General features: G+C 41.4%; 1 protein-coding gene across 4 annotated transcripts in view; it reads right to left on the reverse strand.

The window, feature by feature from the left end:
• The window catches only part of LHX2 (LIM homeobox 2), a 47,961-nt gene that overhangs the window by 21,462 nt on the left and 7,298 nt on the right, over positions 1–19,201 (reverse strand). For 2 of the 4 annotated variants that reach the window (XM_027650092.1, XM_027650088.1), the window contains exon 1: positions 9,857–9,978. The exons of the other annotated variants lie outside the window; for them this stretch is intronic. The gene's annotated coding sequence lies outside the window, so the exon portion shown is untranslated. Of the gene's footprint in view, positions 1–9,856; positions 9,979–19,201 lie in introns of those variants that run through there. 4 annotated transcript variants of the gene reach the window in all.

A 19,201-nucleotide genomic window follows, 5' to 3' on the forward strand; every position in this document is an offset into this window, starting at 1 on the left:
GTGGAGCCTTCCACAGACTCGGGCCTCACGTATCTCTCGTTTCCAAGTAGACCGTAAGAAAACCAGGCCAAGAAGGTCTCTGAACTAGAGGAGAAGCTTCAGAAAGTCTCCAGAAAAGACAAAGAGTACTCAGGGAGACTGTTCACAATGTCTAAATATTTATCCAGGAGGTGGGTAGTGAGGAAGGACTAATTAGTATTAAGGATGTCAAATATCACACTTCTAATTACGTTACAGAGGTAGCACGACGGAAGGTAGATGTGGATGCACACTGAGATCATGAGACTCGCTGCCTCATGGTGACTGGGAGCTCCTACATCACTCGGGTGGTGTGTTCTGCAGAGCCATTTGCCTCTCACAGGTATAGTGTAGTCAGGGCTACCCTTGCTAAAACTGGAATTACTCTATAGTCAAACTTTGCTGGGTTTATGTGTTCCGTTCTTACAGTAATCGAGGCTTTTCATCATCTTTCTGTTGAGATTGCTCTGAGTAGTTAAAGACATTTGCATGTCACAGAGGAGAACAAAGTGTCTCTTGTAGAAATGCATATGGAATAGCCGCAAGACCCCTCAAGAAACCATACAGAATGCAAGCTAATTTCGCATCTGTGGGAACTATCCACAGACTGTCCTAAAATCAGACCTTGGAAACAATGGAAGTTCATGTCTGAATTCAGATTAGAATTAGCACAATTAGAGGTGCTGTATGGTATTTATCTTGATAAAATAATCTTTCCCTTCCTCTGTAAAGTTGCGAGACATTTCCCAACTCGCCTGTGCTGGGAGGTTGTCCCACAGTGAGGCTGTGGGACGTTGCCCACCGGACAGCACGTACCCACCGTGGGACACCCCGGGTTATCTTCACTTAAGCAATTTGCTGTACATATCCTTACCCACGGCTCTGCACCGCACTGTCCTTAGATGTTCTAATACCAGATTAATTCCCCATCCCGGAATTGATTACATACTTTTTGCAGTTAAGAAAGGTCATGGATTCGAACACTCTATCTGACACCGCTAATTATCAAAAAGATTTTAGATATTTAACAGCATTAAAATACAGTATTTTATGGTACAGAATCGCCTCAGTGGATGGAACCAATAATACCAAAAGCACACTGAAAAAGTATGGCATGACCTCCAGTTCACAGGCTATCTCTGATTCCCTTCCTAATGGATATACAATCACAAGAAGACATCCAACCCTTGCTACCAAAACACAAGGAGAGTAACAGAATGTAAACATAAAGCTGCTAATGTACACACTGACACTTGAATGACATTTACATTGTTCAGAATAAAATCCAGGATATTCTTGAATAATGAGCAACAGAGAAATTGCTGGAGCAAAATCGTCTTCGGAATGAGACGCGGGCTCATTTGAAACGAGAGCTTTTCCATTAGAAAAATAGTGCTGCTAATAATAAAGTCTTTTAACCTGTATTTTGTTATAGGTGACAGGTGAACAAATCACAGGTCTTGAGTTTCTCTACCCTGCCTCTCTTGGTAACGTCATCTCCAGTACCATCTGCTACCTACCAGACAAACAGACCAACCACATAATGAGGTACCAGCTTCCACCCAGCTACCGTGACTAAATCAGAACAAAAGATTCAACGCCTCCTTCAACAAAGGAACACAAGTCTAAGCTGTCTTTGCTAATTGCTGGGTTTCAGGTTGTCTGTTACAGATTTTAAGTGAGCTACAAACTTCTATCAAATACTCATAGCTGTTGGATAAAGGTACTAAGAATAAAACATAAATGGAAGCAAAAGGTAAGAAAGAAGAGAAGAAAGCTTAGAAAATAAGTAACTACTTATGGTAATTTAAAGGCTGTGGAATAATATAAACATGAAAGACCAGGGGGCAGAGTGATTGATATCTCATATGTTTTCGATGCCCCTACGGTTATTAGACTGCAATATATGGGAACATACAATAAACTATGAATTAAAATGTAATTGTAGCTTCAGGCATCTTCTTCATTGTCTGCTGTGGTGTTATGTCTTCATGCACCGTGATTGACAAGGTGTAATTAATCATCTTACTCAGTTGTAAATATGGGCACCCTTCACAGTAGGCATCAGGAAGTGTGTACCAGCAAAGGAAGCAATAGTTGACGCTGAGATACCATTAAATCAAAATCAGAGCGCGTACATGTTCAGAAATGTGTGTTTGGTGTGATGCTGTTATCGTTTATTTCGAAAATACTGTACCAACAGATTTACTTGATTTGCAAGTTAACTACAACATTAACCGGTTTTATTTATTTTGTCTCTTCTTCATTTTTATAGGCAATGATGTTGTTCTCCTAAAATGTGAGACAGTTTGCTTCTCGTCAGCAAGTGGAGCTCAGCTCAGCTCCTGCTCTGCCCGAGTCGCTGCAGACAGACCAGCAGCCTCAGAGTCAGCTGCTCCATGGACTGGCCTGAAACGGTCCCAGGAATTATGGCTCCATTCATGGATCACTTCTTGCACTTCTACAGACTGAGTTGGACACTTTGGGTCATTTCAAAGTGAAAGAGAATAATGAAGTTGCCTTAATAAGAAATATTGTTCTGTTTAAAAATAGGACGTTTCTTGTCGCCATTGCCGGCCCTTAATTGTAAATGAACATCTTTTTAAGGATTTTTTTTCCATGTTCCAGGGCGAGAAATATTTTATATATTTTTCTGTTTTGAAATGCTTGCTATCCTTATCTAGTTAGTGCAGAAATGGTGTCTGAGTCATGGGAAATTGAAGTGGTTTGTCTCAGGAAAATTTGGTGGTATGCGTGTTTTTGATGCACGTAGAGCTGCTGAATGAATAATTGGCCCCCTATTTAATGTCCTCTGCTTTAAAGCTGTCTGGTACATTTGCTGTTTAAAAAAATGTCTTTCAAAGCTGTTAAATATGTAACAAAAAGAGGTTGCTCTCCCCATTCTGACGTGAACAAAGCCATACAGTGAGGTGCCCGAGGTACTTCCAGCATGGCATTAATTACAAACACAATCATAAATGGAGATCTGCAAAGTTCTCCAGTTCCATTTCTCTGCAATACCAGCTGATGAGTGCTTGATAAAGGCGTGCAGGAAAAACATCTGTCCAGGAATTAGCTATTAAATATTAAGCCAAGTATTTTTCCGAGAGTATGGGATCTGTTGGATCTGTAATTCCACCATCTACCCCTGATGGAATAAGATCTCTGGCTGTCTCAGAAGCAAACCGAGCTTAAAACAGGAGCGCACTCTCAAGAAGATGATCGACTAAGAATGTGTTTTATTTTGATTTGAAAAACTGTCAATCACAGATAGAAAAGACCAAATAATATTATTATATAATACTAGCTAATTGTATTTGTCTGGTAAACCAGAAAAGCGCAGGAAAGAGGAATAATGCAGTTCAGAAGGAAAATATTCCGAAGGTTTTGCCCAGATGTTGTGCTGAAATTGTTTGTCACTGGTACAAGCAATCGATTTCAGAGGAAAATACATGCACGGATGTATAGATGTGAGGGAAAATAAGATGTCCAATGTCTCACATATTCCAGTTTATACAGCCACAGCTATTTAAACAATTCCAAAACTGCCTCTACGGGTGTCAAAGAGGGAGGGAAATCTTCAACCACATGATCTTCTCTCCAGAGTCCTGTTAAATCCACTGAACTTAAAACAGAACAAGAAGTGTGAAATATGGGTTTGAACATGTTATGTCAGAAATGTAAAGGTTGGAAGCCTTTTTAGTAACCGATATTAATATTGTATTAAATGTTATGAAAAGGTAGGAGTTGGGGAGAAGGGCTGGGCTCACGTGCAATTTTGTCAAGGTTTTTATCTGTGATTATGATTCCAGATGTATCTATTCCCTGAGGAGAAAAATGAAGTAAAGTTGGCATGTGACATGTGTTTTAAGGTGTTTGGCACAGTTTCCCAAAGTGATGACAAAATGTTCATTTTTATTACAGTGAATTGGTAAAGAAAATACGATTCTGAAGGTCAGTAGCTGTGCATTTAAGATAACTTTGGAGTTTTATTTTGGGGAACACACATTTTTGGTGGTGTGCTTAGATCTGGTTGCCTGACAGGCACCTACCAGAGTAAATAATGTAAATAGAATCATGTTTACAAAATACAGAGTGGTAATTACGAGAAATTTGGTGAATCTCACGCACAGAATATGGCAAAGATTGCAAAGATGGCTCTTTTTGGGTCTGGTAGTGTCGCTGCTTCTTAGTGATGTTTTTTAATTGGTTTACTACAGACTAATCTTTTTGCTCTACAGCTACAGCTCAAATAAGTGTGATAAGGTCCTTTGTAGGAACACGTTTTTCATGTAGAGAGACAGATTTTTTTAAATATTTTTTTTTTAACCAAGCTGGGGAAGGTATTCCTTGTGGTGCAAAGCATTTGCCCAAATGGCCAGGAGCAGTGTGGGTGAGGCAGCCGGCTGTGGCTGCCCCGTGCCCCCTCCCTGCAGCCCCAGGTCGGTGCTGCCAGCAGGGCACCCTCCTGCAGCCCCAGCAAACACTCCCCATAAACCTTTTACAAGTCGCACATCCACCAATGGGCGAGGGCTGCCAGCCCGCCCTGATTGGGTGTCCCGGGGATTTGGTAAACACGGCTACACAACAAAAACAAGGGTTGGGGAGGAAAGGCTCCAATGGCATCGCCTCCTTTGAATAGCCAGAGCCCGAGAATATGATTAACTCCATATTTTATAAGTGAACTCCCCCAGCCCCGGATCCATCTGCAAATATTCAGTGATGTGCTCAATACATTCCTTTTCTGTTCTATAACCACATTTCTTTGTGAATTTAACCACATCAGAAAGCACTTCAGATTTCTAACACAAATATTCGATGCATTTAACGTAAGGAAGCTTCCTTTATTGGAGGTGATTGGGAACATTTTGTATTTTATAGGTATATTTAAGAGGTTAGCAGTAGGGGGGAATAGTCTGTGGAAAATCTGTCTACAGCTGAAATTTTTAGATGCAGAAGTGTTGCTGAAATGTCTGATACATTTACATTCTTTTGTTAAGTACCTTACAGGACTATCCTCTTAGCTACCAGATACCCAGCTCCTCTTTTTTTTTTTTTTTAAGTCAAATAACATTCCTCCTTTTTCCCCCTTATTTGTTATTTTCAGGAGTTTACACTTGTTTTGGGTTTTTTGTGTACAATTAGAAGATCTTCATTTTCATGGGCTTTTTTACTTTTTTCATCTACAATTTGGTTGTCCTTTTCAGCAGCCTTCTGCAACTTTATTTTATCTTTGGTGCATGCAGAGAAGCCTCTCATTGGCTGGTACCTTATTGATAATGATTTACAAGTTTTCCCAGATTATTTTTCCATGGGGTAATTTTTCTCCAACACAACACAGCTCCAATTAAAGAAAAGAATGCTGAAGGTTAATGTATTTTATAACACAATTTAGAAATTCGTTTTTGAAGTCCTTGTGTTTATATTTTAAATTTAGAGTCTTATTTATACTTCAGCATCAGAAAAATAATGTGGACAGTTTGAAAATCAGCAATGGGGTATTTTCCAGCCATTGAAACGTGCCTGCCTAACGAAGGCAGAAGACTTGCTCACTAGATTTATTTTAAAGCAGTGCTTTTAGATATTCATAAATTAAAATGGCAGTTTTCAATGAGATACTTATTACTATTTTATTTGATATTTGCGAGATATCTGACCATTTAATATTTATCCTTTATTTCTCTGAGCTGATCTAATTGCACCTCTCTATTTTGCATTTATTTCTCTTTGCAAACACTACATTATTCACTCTCTCCTGTGCTTATTAAACAGTGCCACCTGCACCAAATGAAACAAAGCTTCTCCATCAATCTATCCCAGCTAAAGAACCCCGACTATATATTATAATTAATTGAAGCTCAATTGAACACTTGAGTCTGAACTAGATACAGTAACCTGAAAAAACATTAAAAAAATTAGGATGTACTTTAAAGAAATCTTTTAAATGAAAATGTTCACTCCAAACTGAGAACCTAACCTCGTACCAAGCACTCTTCATCAGCTCCGCACAGTACCTCAAGTAGCAATTAGCAGGTCCTTTAATTAATTAACTATTCCCTGTACATCACAGGGATTTTTGTGGCACTAACGTCATCCTCCATAAGTGAATACCAAATGCAGTCAATATTTTGTCACTCGGAGCCCTTCTCCGGACTACCTGAATGCCCCCCGCCTGGCTGTGCACAGCATTCCCGGCCGGAGCAGGTAGGAGCAGCGCGGGGTGCGCGGGGCCGGGCGGGGCCGCGGGGTGAGGAGCGGGGGGCGAGGGAGGGAACCGGGCAGGATGCAAATGGCACCGGGGAAACTCCGGGCTGCGGTGAAGGAAAAGGACGTCACTGCCAAGCTGGGTGCGCCGTGCGGCTCCCAGGGCTGGGGGCTCTGCTGCCCGGGTGCCCCTGGTGCCCCTCAGCCAGTGCCAGGGGAGAGGGCACTGCCCGCCCTTCCGGGACACCGTGCCCGCTTTGCACTCCGCAAACTTTCTGTGTCTCACCGTGGCCGATTACTTTCAATGGCATCCTCATTTGGGAAAATATTAAGTCATTTGAAGGGAACTGCCATCCGAGGATGAGGCACGAGATGCGTATTGCTGGGTTGAAGATTTACAAAAGATGCAGTATGTAAATTTGTTTATATAAATATGTATAAGAGATATCACAGTATGAGGCTCTGTGTGTGTGGATGAACATATGTGTGTGTATCCATCTCTCTATTTGCAGATTCAGACACAGACATATGTTATCATTTCTTACAGGCAAATATCTGCAGAAATAATTCTTTGTGTTCAGTAGTTTTCTTTAGTGTGTGGCAAGTTCCTCTCCAGAGATTTCTGTGTTCAGGAAAGATCTTGTGAATGTAATGTACAGCATGATGAAATCAAATAAAGTATGCCTTGTATGATTTTGCAAGAATTATACATTAGCACTCTCTTTAAACATGTGTAATATTTTGAATTATGGAACCAACTTTATAGATAGTTTTAAAATAATAAATAATATATATTATGGACTTGTAGAAACAGACACAGTAGAAATCTCAAGAAAGAAGAAAAAATTATTATTCAAATAATTTGAGATATTTGCCAAGTGATATTATAATTTTAAAACCCCACCACATTTAATTTGAACTCTTATGTATTCAATTACTGAAAGACAGTAACTGATTCCAGTAAAATTTGCTATTTTGTAAGAGTAAGAGGAATTTCCATTTCCACCTCATGGACTCTTCTGCATCACTCTTCCTGCAACTTCAGTTAAAAAATTTTTGCCATGAGCAAAATAGAAGTAAAAATATAAAACTCAACTGCTAAGCTATGATTGTATCTCTGGTTTTGCTGTGTAAATCTGCTCTTATCAATAATTCACTATTCATGTTCCACAAAGACTCCGTCTTTACATTTTTAATTAGCACGTACAATTTTACAAAGGTAATTAGGGAAAGGGAAATACTAATCTCTGTACCTGGAGTCCCCATGTCACAATTTACTACACATTTTTTCCAGCAGCTTTGGCAAATGAATACTCTGTTTTGATACATCAATCTCAAACAAAGGTGGACTCCGATGCAATTTTTCACTGTTCATTTCCCTGAACCTTTTGGGATATAAAGAATGGTGAACAAATACTTAACAGCCTGATCAATAGCCATTGACCGGCCCGAGCCCCTCGCACCCTAACAAGCACAGCTTGATCATGTATATTTGATCATGGAAAATTTCAAAGCACCCTCAGACAGCAGAGCAAGTCTTGCCTTGGCATCTTTGTGCTATTTCCTGAAGCACGTCCTTCCCATGATTTAGCTTTGCCATTAATGGGAACTTACTGCCCACACGTCTGATGAAGCTCAAGATCCCAAATTTCAGTGTTATACATCCACAGTATTTCATAGCTATGGCAGATATAAAACACCATCCTCACATTTTAGGAGAGGAGACTCTGGATGTGCCTATGGATTCAATGGACCCCAGAGTGCAAATTTAAAAAGCCCTATCGTTATAAATCTTGCATTCCTGTTAAGTGTTGGCATGCACATTACACTGAGGTGTGTTAAGTTTATCTTAGTGGAAAAATTGCAGTAAAAACCTTTTCCCTTGATATCCTTTATAAACACATGTTCACATATGTATAAAATAAAAAAATATTCAAGTTCACAGCTGTGTTAGCCCTCTGCCTTATTAATATCATGGAAAGAGATAAAGATCTAAGCAAAAAATATTTACAGTGAAAAATGTCTTTGCAGAACTTTATTATCATTCGTAATTCCACATCCAGTGTTTTTCATATAGGAATTTCAGTTTATCATTAAAATATAACACTGATGCTACATTTGTATAGCTGCCTTTTCTGCTTATAATCATAATGTTTATTCTAACTTTCTGGGCTTATTATTTTAGACAGATATCAGTTTAATTAGCTTAAGCTGTCATACTCTAATAAATACAGACGGGTTGCCTGGTTCGGGAGGAGGAAGGTGGCTGCAGATTTCAGGAGCAGAGACAGTTAATGCTTTGTACATTATCATGTAAACAGCAAAAGGACAAAAATAATTACCTGATAAACTTTCAATTTCTGACTCTCCCCTATATGCTTTCTGACCAATTTTTCTATAGAAAATCCATTCAAATTAGGCAAGTCCTCTAAATATCTGCAGCATCTGCTGGTTCAGACACCTTCCTTTATGCAGAGTACCATTTTCATATGATAATACATGTAATATGATATAGAATGACAGAATGCATGACAGTTGCCCATAATACATAGAAAGTCACTCAAAGGACAGAAGCGACATTTGGATAATTAGCATCCATTGGGCAGTCAATCATGCGAATAGAAAAAACTGCACAAAACCCACAATGGAGTTAGAAAACAAAAGGGACCCCAGCCAGTCTCAGGATTAACTGCTCTAAAGCGATCTAAATGCTTTTGTATCTAAAGAACTGAGGCTCCCAGGGCTGCCCTGTTCCCCTCTAGATACCCAGGGAACTAATTGTGGCGATCAAAGTTAAAGCATTCTCTCTTCTTTATAGACTGCTAAATACACAGAAAAATTATTTCTCCATTCGTGTTCATTAAACTATTTTAAAGTTAAAAAACTGATGCCACGTTCTTTTGCCAAGTGAAATGAGCTGGAGTATTGAGGTTGTCCTGCTTTTATGAGAATACAACAGCCCTTTTAATTTAAACTCTGCCTTTGTTTGATTAATATTATTTTGCTGTTGTCCAGTCTGCTATCTCTTTCTTTTTGGATAACGAAGGCAATTGCCATTAAAAACTCTTGTGTGAGAAAAACCTGGAAACAGGAATAGAAATAATAATGATAATAACAAAGCCCATTAACAAAATTAAGCAGGAAAGGTCGCACAATTTCTTAGTAACTGCCACTTTATAAAATAAATAAAATATTTTGTCACTCAATATATGCAGCTCAGAATATTTCCTTTCCCCAGATTAGGTAGAAGATGAGGGCAGCCTCCTTTAAAGCTCCATCTAACAGAAGAGAGAGAGAAAGAGAAGAGATACAGAGAGAGCCCCAGGATGTGGAAAGTCATGAAAATACCTACCCTGGAGACAGTATTCCCATAGGATCCTTTTCATACAAATTCCAACTTGCCTAATGCCCTTAATGAATGAAATAAAAAGAGAATTCAGAAAGGCCCATGCTGATGGCTCCTGCTGGAAAGTGTGTGGTTTAAGGCATAGCTGCAGCAGTTCTGGGAGGGAAGCGGCTCCGGTCCCCATCAGCCAGGCAGACAGGAATCACTGGGGCGAAATCTTCCCCTCACACATTTGCAATTGACTGGAAATAACATCACGACACCTTGGGATAATTGACGCCTTCTTACCTTTCGTTGTCCTTTGTAATTAATATTGGTGGATCTAGAGGTTTCTCCCAGGCACAGATAAGAGGAAGGTGGAAGGGGTGGGGAGAGAGCGCGTGTGTGCGTGAGTGTGTGCGTGAGTGTGTGCGAGAGAGACGGAGGGAGAGGGAAGGGGAGAGCAGAGAGGCTTTGGTTGGGTCTCTGCTTGGGGAATGGTGTGCTGGTGGATTTGTGGGGATGTGCACTGGGGGCTTTGCAAACCTCTGGAGTTCTAAAGGCAAGACAGAAAGTGAGCGGTAGGATGAGCTGGATCTCCCCTGCCAGTCCTTACAGAGTTCCAGCAGCCGTGACCTCCAACCCCTTGGCTGTGTGTGAGCCCCACCTCGAGCCCCTTGCCCGGCTGCTGTGCCAGCTCCACCCGGGAGCGGGGACAGGGACAGCACGGGGAAGGAGGCAGGGAGACACTGAGACCAGAAGGGCTTTTCGCCCAGTCCAATGGGCCTCTGGTGACAAATCAATCACGGCCCCTTCAAACCAATGGTGCTGCCAGTCTGCAGCTCCCCAACCCTGCCCAGCCTCCCCCGGCTCCCCTGCACGACACTCAGCTGATCACAGGGCTCCTCTCAGGGCAGGGCTGCTGTTCACAGCTTCACTTGGTCATTAGCAGCGTTCCTTCTCCGTCTCCCTCTTGCTCTGTCTACACCTACCCTCTATTTATTTATTAAATACTGAGAGCTAATATTAGAAGGGGGATTGTGACACGCAGCAACACTTGTAAATAAGTTGGTATCTGCCTTCTTAAAAGCGCCCAGATTTATTTATTTATTTGGTTTTATACATTAGGAAGAGCTACCTGTTCTAATGTAATGAGGCAATGTGATCAATATAATCAGGGACAAAGAAAGGAGGCCTTGCAGGATGCTCACTGCACCTCCTCCTTGCCTTTATTTTACGCTAATAAAGCTGGCTTCAGTGATTTTATCCCACTACACCCATACAACAGGAATTGTTTTTCAATTATCTTTTTTTGCAGACATTGGTTAAAATACAATTTTAGGTCCATTTTGAAGATATGAGGCAGACCCTCAGCTGGAACAAATTTACATTGCTACTGAAATTCTCAAATTTTCAACACAAAATTGCTATTACATCCTAATAAGTACTTCTTTCAATACTGGCTTTATCTCAAATATCTGAAAAATGTTTTAAAGCAGTTAAAGAGAGAAACAGTAATATAAGGATAGTGCTTAAAAGTTTAGGAAGAACAAAGTACTCTTGTAGGTTTTGTGATCTTAGGAATTGCATTCTCTGTTCCCTCCTCTCTCCCTTCCTTGCCACCCCCCACCCTCACAAACCCTAATACAAAGGGGGAAAAAAATCAAAATGAGGTCTTAGTCCTCTCTAACCTTAATCCCTGGAATAGAATCCTCCTACAGCCAAAGAACAACCCAGAGTCTTGCACATCAAGGAGAAGGGAGCGGTCCCTCCCCATCCTGCCCACCTTTAGTGCCAACCTTGGCTCAAAGCTCCGCTGTCCCTGCAGCCAGAGAGGGCAGTGCACGTTTGCACTGCCACATTTCCAGGCTGGCCACCCCAGAGCAGTGGCCAGTGTGCTGTGGGGCGGGAGGGAGGGTGATGGACACGTGCAGAGCAGAGCTGGCTCTGCAGGCTCTGCAAGGAGAGCCTGGAGAGGCAGAGCAGTGTCCCAGCTCCAGCACAGTGTGCTCCCCAGTGTCCCCGGGTCCTGCCTGCCGGCAGCGAGCTGAGCCCAGGGAGGGCAGAGCACCCAGGCAGCAGTGTGGGGTGTCCACAGCCTGCAGCTGGAGACTGCTCGGGCTTTATCTTCAAAGCTGTCCTGTCAAATACAAGGGCTTTTAAACATCAGAGGGAGAAAGTTTCCGACTCTGAAGGGTTCGTTTTCCTCTCGGTTCTCCTCAGTCAGAAGCCAAGCCCACCGACCCCCGCAGCCACTGGCTCTGGGATTGCTGCCCCGCCCCTTGCCCCGTGATTTGGGGGTGCTCCTATAGAGCAATCTTGATTTGCTCACTGTTTGTCGAGTTCAGTTTTCTTCATGTTAGTTCTTTCTTCCATCTCACGTGTCTTGAGGCTTTTGCTGTGTGGCAGTGAATTGAATCTTATGAACTTAAAAGAAAATTGTGGCTGGGACCTGGAGAATATTCATCTGTTGCAGAAAATGCTGAAGTCTGAACATGTGAGAATTGAACTAATGAGTTTTCCCCTCATTCCAGTCCCTCAGTCTCTTTTTTAGCCATACCTTAATTGCAGTGTTTTCTGACAAAATGATCTTAGCTCCTAAAATTTTAAATGTGTGTCTTCATTTCATTGCTTGTACTTCCTTCTACCAACACAACAAAAGAAATTAAGATGATTTACAAAATAATGTGCCGTTCTGTCATCTTACTGTCAATAAATAAGTACTACACCTAAATCTAGTTGATTTCCAAAATGAAAATTCATTACATTTCTGGAAACTTGAACAATCAGCTCCATGCATTTTAATTAGATTGCCTGTTTTTTCATTTATTACTAATACAGTCCTCTTAACTATGATTTATTTGTTAAACAAAGTGCCATAATCCGTCACTTATTCATCTTAATTTCAGCAAAATTAAAGTAGTCGCTGTTATATTACACCTAATTGCACTTGCAATGAAAAGAACGGAGATGTTAATCAAAATAAATTGAAGATAAACAATAAAATCATTAAATCTTTGCTGCAGTAAGTGTAACTAATCAGTTTTGACTTGAAGCGACCGAACACAAATAATGAATCTGTCAGTGAAGACGCGCTCATTAAATCCAGCCCGGCCCGCTCGGGTCCCGCGGGCAGCCCCGGCTCCGAGGGGACGGCGGGGCCAGCGGGGCACCTGGGACAGCGCTCAGGGCCCGGGGTGCCCACACACTGCCCCGTGCTGAGGCCGGGATCAACGCCACAGGTACGCAGGGACTCCGGGGAGCACCGCCAGGAACACCCTTTGTTTGGTTCAGCACCGGCAGGTCAGGGAGCACAGACAGGGGGAGAGGGGAAGGAAACCCAGAAATTCAGAGAGAGGAAGCCCTTGGGTTTCAAACTTATTAGAACTATTAGTTTCACAGCAGACCAATGAAGTTGGCCTTGTGTTAAATGATATATGCTAAATAACATGTCTTGCACCAGAACAGGATGCTGACTGCAGCCCTGTGCTGTCCCCACGGGGCAGGGACAATGCCTGGATTAGCAACGGAAGCTGTTCATGGACTCATTGTCCTCCCACCAGTTCCCACTTCTGGCCTCCCCACCTCATTACAGGGGCCCAACTGGGCACTCCACCTATTCCCAGATATGTTGGTGCCCTGGCAAGGAGTCCCGTGTCTGAGCAGCCTGGTGAGCCGAGCTAGAGCAATCAACATGTTCTACTTCAGCTTTTAAATTGTTTATTTAATGATTTCAGTTTCCCCAGTGGAGTATTTGGGAGAAATCACTGGTGAGCAGGAATTCACATGGCAAGGAGCAATTCCTCTTAAAACAGTTTTGTGCTGTGCTTTTGTCTGCCCTGAGCCAGCACCGAGTGAGAACACACAGGCAGTGGCCCTTGGCTTCAGCCACTCTGAACCAGCTCGGTATTTGCCTGAACAGTCATCACTTCCTAAATGGAAGATATTGCTTTGTATTTTTATGTTTTCCCTCCCTCTGTTTTACCACTCATTTTGCTTTTTTACAAATCTTACTGTCCTTTGTCTAAGTCATTTACTTAAGCAATATAATTCAGCTTAAAATGTTGATCAGCAGGAAGGATGTCTGCCTTGCTCCTGGAATCACAACATAACCAATTAACATTTCAGAATGCTAATGCTTTCTACTGCATACTGAACAGTGGTCACTACAAATCATATAGGGATGTTTAACAGTTAATATGCTCTAGCTCGAGTACATCAGGGACTTACACATATTTTTATTTTTTATTATCTTTGGATAAGAATCAGACAAGATAACCCAGTGCCCTCCGAGCAGAAGGCTAATTTCAGCTCAGTTTTCTTCTTTCTTTCTCTTTTTCTGGGTATAGTTCATATTTGGGTCATATCAAAAGACAATGATCATGGGACAACAAGGTTTCACAGCCCAAATCCAGGGTTGAATGACTACTGAGCAAGTCTTTTCCCCTCTATTTTTTTCATGCTAGTGAGATTTGATATCTGTGGATAATAACCTTTTAAATAAAAAGTCTGGCTGGTGGACCCTACATTTAGTTTCTGTTCTGCATCTTTCCAGCATTTATAATGCTTAACTTGGGACTTGACGTCTCTCAAGGCACTCATTTGGAATGATTTATATGGGCTTTGTTAGTTCAGTAGCAGGTGGGTAATTCCAGAAATTAAATATTACCTGTTTTTTACTGATATAACTATAAGCACTTAACAGAAGTAGTAAATATTACTATTACTAATTTCTAGAAAAGGCAATAAAAATACAGACTGAAAAGTGGCTGGCAGAACAGGAACCAGGTAATGATAAAAAATTACCCAAAGGATGGACCTGATCCTTCATTAGTCAGAAACTCCTACTGACTGCAGTGAAAATGTGCCTTGAATGGAAACGGTCGAGGGCTCTGGAGCTGTGGAGTGGCCTGTGCAGAGTTAATCTGGGAATCTTATTCCAGTGGCTTTCAGCAGGTCTCTCCAAAACCTTCCCCAGTAGGAGTGGCACTAATTGCCCCCATGTCAGGAGCTTTGCAGAGGAGCTCAGCACTGAGTGGGCCCTGGTGAGGGAAGGCCCTGTGCTGCCTGGGGGTCCCAGTGCAGGACAGGGGCTCTTCTCCTTCACTCATGCTGCACCTTTCTGTAGCCAGGATGCTGCAATATTCAGGCCTCTCAGTGTACTACCTTCTGCTTGCTCCATACTTTAACTCTCCTTTGTTGTTGTCTTTGTTTTGTTTTGTTTTTAATGTAAAGTGTTTTGGATGTTCTTCAAGTAAAATGCATTTTCAAACCAGAAGCATTTCCAGGCCATCCCCGGTGAGGAACCTGAATGACATGCAGTATGTACACAGTGATTAAGGAATGAACAGGGAAAGCCTGCAGAGCAGGAAAGATGGGAGGAATTGTCTTTAGTCCCATTCTGAACAGCAGATGATGGTGAGATATCTACGAAGACATTTCAAGAAGACAAAGTGAGATTTCAGTTCAAACAGAAGACAGGTTTGGAATAAATAAGTGGATCTGACAGTTGGCAACATAGGGATGATAGTGAATCTGTGTTTGACTATGAGATTACATCAAAATAAGATTGGATTGGAAGGGGGAGAAGGCAGCAAAAACATAACTTCACTAAATACCTTCAGAGAGTAGGAGATGTGATGTCAGGATGAAGGATAAATGAAGAAATTATTAGAGATGCAACTGAAGAACCATGAAAAGACAGGGTCAGGGAAATCAAGGACAAGATGTCAAAATCTAGAACTGAGTCAACAATTCTGAATGATGAAATGTAAAGGCAGATGACACTGGAATGGCAGCTCTCAGCTTTCACAGAGAGTCTGGGCTGTGCATGGATCAGATTAGTCAGGTATTCACCATCAGAGTGCTGGTCTGGGTGCAAGTACAAAGTCAGTTCTGGGTTTGAACCCCCTCCCCAGACAGACACACGGCCCTGGGTTTATGCCCCTGTGCAGCACCAGCTGGGGGCCAGGCAGTGACTGCAGGGAGCAGCACACCCACATCAACTCTGACACAGGGCAGCAAGGGAGGTAACACAGGGGAGATTCTGCAGAAATAGAAACATAGTCAGCTGTATCAGAATGTAATTTTGAGTGTAATGATGTAACAGATTATAGTCTTGACAAAGGAACAGAATTAATTTGAGTGCCGGGACCTCTCAGTTATGGAACGTTAATCACACAAACTTGAGCACCATGTGCTTTCCCAAGGAACGCTGCACGCTCCCTTTCCCCAAATGTTTTTCAGAATATGCTATGCTTTATTTCAATTAACTACTGGATTTACTACTGGTTTTTCCATTACCACTTTCTAACATGATTCATAAGTTACTAAAATTTCCTTTAACAGAGGTAAATACCCAGTCTGATTTCACTTTGCACAAGGAACTAAAATTTAAGCGAGCGTTGTCAAGTTTTGACACTGCAAAACAGACAGTCCTCCCCTCAGACAAAATCCAAAGATCCTGAAGTCCTCCAGGAGCTTTGTGGCCCATGACAAAGTGTGCAATAGAGAACACAAGGGTGGGAACATTCATGTCTCTGCTTATACCATCCTTAGGTTTCTTTCCAGCAGTTTTTGGTTATCTTATAGATCACCACTGACTAAAAACATCAGTCTCTTAACAGGTTCACTTTACAAACAGAACTTTGCCACCTATTTTGCTGGTTCTGTAAACATTTCACTCTACAAGGACAGTATTATCTAACGTCTAAACTGCAATCTAAGTGTGAAAAGCAGTGTCTTCTGCAGCCACCCAGGAGAACATTAAATGCCACACTGCATCAGGAGCCCAGAAATGGTGAACCCTGGTAGAATCCCCAGGATGTTCTCCAGGGGAAACCCTTCCTAGCTCCAGGTGGGAGGGAGGTGGCTCATTCCTCCTCACCTGGGTAGTGGTAGTTAGTATCCTATAACTATATACATCCAAGCCACCCAAGCTCCCACTCCTATGGAGAGCAAAAGGCACTTCACTGAGGGCTGAATGCCCCAGGTTTGGGCTGAGCCCAGGCCCTGGGGCCGTGTGTTTGCACTACACACCAATGCAGGGCAGTGAGCCCAGGCTGCTCTGGGTCTGCCCCACTGCACCCTCAGCTCAGGCCAGACCAGCCCCACACCACATCAAACACATGCCTTTATTTTCCTTTCTCCTATTGCTTCCTCTGCGGCCATTTTTAGTTGGAAACAAGTACATTTGAAAACATTTAAACAGCTTTGTAGATGCGTTGGAGGTCGTTATACTGGGGGGCTGGAGAGCAGGTTCTTTCAGGATGGGTCTCTTAATTCTGATCACATCATCCTAACCTAGGGGATGGGCAACTTTATGAACTGGTTTTTATTGGTTATGTATATGGATCTCTCTGCTGGCATTTCCAGAACTACCCTTCACACCTTTCAGAGGATAAATGCTCTCTACTTTACCATAGGTACTGATTTTAATCAGATTGTCTATTCTTGGTGGTAGTTCAGAAATTTCTTCTGAAATCCCCTTAGAATTTACTTATTTACTTTCCAGTCCTAGGAGCCTATTTTTATTTAATTTATGAATTTGTTCTAGCACATCTTTTAATTCCTGTGTTTGACAAAACCTCCTCTATATTACATAACAGGAGGAAATTTGGTGTACCTATTTTCCCCTAAATTCTATGTGGAAATGCTAATGCAAACAAGTCATTTACCTTCATTTCAGTGCCTCTGTATTCTCATTAGCTTTCTTACTTTTCTACCAAATAGCCCACTGGACTTATAAAATCTCTTGCAGGCTTGCTGCTTCTTAATACTTGAGAAAATCTTGTTTTCATGTCAGGCTATCTGCTCCTCAAATCCTCTGTCATCCTTCTAATCTCCACTGTGTCTTAGCCACTGTATTTTATCCCTCTTGACTTCACAAGTTAAAATTCTACCTTCAGAAAAATACATTTTTGACTATACAAACTTGTTGAACCTTCCCATAGCCCTGTGGCTCATTTTTGCTTGTCAGCTTCCTTTTTTGTTTGGGATTATGCTGCCTCCTGTTACACTGTTATGGTTGCTCAAGTAGCCTCCATGCTGAGTCTAAGGATTTTAATTTCCTCACTTCTGACTTTAGGGTCTTTTTAACTAGCTTCCTCATTTTTTGTACAATCTCTCCCCTGAGGATGTTGAAGTTAATTATATTGTGGTCACTATTACTTAGTGGTTCAACTTTACTTACTTTATAAACTAACTCCTGTGTATTACTTGAGAGGCTTTTCTTGACTTAGTTCTTTATAGCTCTGCGATTACAACAACTAACATATGTATCAAAACATTTTTAACATCCCAGCAGAACTAACTGGAAAGCCTAGAAAAAGGCAAGTGCTTACAGGGGAATTAATAGCAAGGAGCAGGAGCACTAACCCTGGTGAAATGCCACCCAGCCTTCATTAACTGTGGGACTAGAACAAATCAAACCCTTTAACGACGGCTCCATTTGGAGGCAGCAGGACAGGAGCACTCTGGTATCCCCACCTTATAATTTTAAATTATGCCACAAAAGTGTCAGAACCAGATTCAAAAGAGCATTTCCAGCAGGACCTTCCCCCCATTTTAGAGAAAGGAAATGTATTTGCTGGCTTGCAACCCTGCCTGCTGCAGTTTACTATTAAAAGTGTCTCCACTGAACTGGGAATAGGTTGGCATTTCCTAGTTCATGGTATCACCTCATTATAACTTGATCTTGTACAGTTGCAGTAATTACATAAATAAAACTGGCTTTTTGCGAAGTATAAAATGAGTGACAAGGTTTAAGGAAGTGCACTTTGGTTTATGTTTGGGGTTTTTCTACCCCCCATTATGGAATGGAATCATTAGCATCAAAGACCTAATTAAAGTAACATCTAAAAATAAAGTAGCAATCTTATTTTTCTGAAACAATACCTATGGTTCCAGAAAGCTCTCCTGTACTGTGAACTTGCAGTCTGCAAGAAAGGCAAGTTGGAATGTCATGCTTCAGCAATCATACAGAATTACACTCACATAAAATGAGTATAAATTACATAAGACTCAGGCCCCTATTATTTAATCACTGTTATGCTGTTGAAGATTGTAATATTTTGCATATTTGATCAGTTTTCCACATAGCCATATGAATTAAATCTTGATTTTAACATTAGGTAGCTCAGTTTTGATATCAACACATACTTTCTCATTGTTAAAACAACCACTTTACAGCACAGAAGTGCTATTTGATGTTTTCTGAATAACAATTTAAAAATAATAGCTTATGACAACATGTTGTCTGATGACAGCTTAATAAGTAGTGGGCCATCAATAGTTATCATGTTCCCCCATCCTATGGCAGAAAGGATAAGCAGATTCCTCCTTAGAAGGGCAGTGAAGCTGACACTGCTCGTGGTCTTTTGATATCTGGTGATTGTAGTGATTATATTTGAAGCCCGGCTCAAAACATGCTTTAATTTTACATAAAAAAGTTGTTGTAATTGCTACTGAAAACTCAAGAAGGACAAACCTGAAATTAGGATCCCATCAACTCTGTGAGACAAGGAAAACCCAGAGAAAGTAACACAGCTTACACCAACATTTCATACAAGATTTTATTGTTTTTATTTTTAAAAAGAGTGTAACAAGATATGAAATCATGTTTCAAATAACAAACATTACCAAGTTAGAAAGGCT

The sequence above is a fragment of the Corapipo altera genome, unplaced genomic scaffold (assembly GCF_003945725.1).
Source record: "Corapipo altera isolate COAL_440 unplaced genomic scaffold, ASM394572v1 268, whole genome shotgun sequence".
NCBI classification, from domain to species: Eukaryota; Metazoa; Chordata; class Aves; order Passeriformes; family Pipridae; genus Corapipo; species Corapipo altera.